The sequence below is a fragment of the Pyxicephalus adspersus genome, chromosome 1 (assembly GCF_032062135.1).
Source record: "Pyxicephalus adspersus chromosome 1, UCB_Pads_2.0, whole genome shotgun sequence".
Classification (NCBI taxonomy): domain Eukaryota; kingdom Metazoa; phylum Chordata; class Amphibia; order Anura; family Pyxicephalidae; genus Pyxicephalus; species Pyxicephalus adspersus.
The window spans coordinates 433,195-434,742 of NC_092858.1; positions in this window are offsets into that span (position 1 = coordinate 433,195).

The following is a 1,548-nucleotide window of genomic DNA, read 5'->3' on the forward strand; positions in this document are numbered from 1 at the left end:
CTCACTCTTTTCCGGAATGGGCACGCGTGCCCACTTTTAATTTGCAAAGAATTCTTTGGTGGTCGGTGGCTCCGGCCAGTCCGTGTCCCCTGCGGGGTCAGAAGAAGGACCCCAATGGGGGGGGGGGCACACCAGCCAGAGCCGCAGACCATGTCCCCTGTATGAAGTTTCAAGCTCAGGGCGGTGGGCGGGTTGTCTCTCTGAACACAACACTTAGGCTGAAACTTGCGATGGTAGTGGGTTCTGGTACCATGACGTCACTCTCGGGGGAAGTTTCATGCCCAATGATGCACATGCGCGCTTGCCATGGATATTACCATGCTCCCTCTTCTTTTTTTACGACTACACCCCTGCAGAGCTCCTGCTATTATTTCTGTGAACTGGTTATTAGATACAAAACCTACAAAAAAGCAAAATGATCCTACTATCCAAAAAATATCAAACAGAAGATACAAAATGTAACTAAATATTAATATGCAGAGAAAAAAGTGAAAAGATCAGTCACCGTCACTCCAAAGTATCAAATAAAATAAATAATGGGAGTAATAGATACAGATATCTCACATACATGATTACTGCACACATATTGTATGATATGAGATGCATGATAGACTCCTATACCTACCTGTGTCCAGGTGAGATGGGGGAGGGGGGGTGACCCTCTTTGGTGCAACTTTTGACCCTGTATATATGTTTCTCTGACATTTCATAGAGTCTTAGGATTGCACTTCATATACCTGCAACACTCACCTGGGTATGTTACAGAACACACCTGAGTCTACAGGGACAGGTATAGGAAGGGGCAGGTATAGGAAGGGACAGGTAAAGGAAGGGACAGGTAAAGGAAGGGACAGCTGAGAAACACAGATATTTAAACTGACATGGAATTTACTAAGATTTATGATTTGCTTTACAATGCATTGTTTTATAGGAATTGGTAACGCTGAGACATTTTGGTTTTCTTGACTTAATTACAATTTTGTGAACTTCTGCCAAAATAACTGAAAAGAAATGTCAACAAATGAAACTTCCCCAAGTGTGTGATTGTGCTGGGTGAAGGTCAGGAGGTTATGGGAACATGTGACAAGTAAAATAAAAGCATGGACTGTTTTCTATAAATCAAAATGAAAATATAATCAGGAAAACACTTTTCACGCTTTTTGAATGTGAGATTTACAGAGCAATGTTAGCTTTACCTGCACCATGTTCCTCCCTTATCTGGGGATCCATTTGACTCCCAGTACCAAGACAACTTTCCTCCACTATTCACAATTTAGACAGACTTTTGTGTCAAGTGAGGACTGGGTTTCCCAGGTCTGGCTAACTAATATGTGGCGGTGCAAATCGCCCCCTTAATTAGTGAACATGCTGGGTGTCATGCGCCCCTTTGGGTTGATTTTAATCCTGTTAGCTCTTCTTCTATCTGTATTGCCTTCATACCCCACCCCCTCCCAGTCAGCCTCTTCAACATGCTTTGAAAATTTGGGACTCTGTCAAGGGATCGATGGTTTTGTATCTGCAGCCCTCACTTACTATACTGAGCTGTGC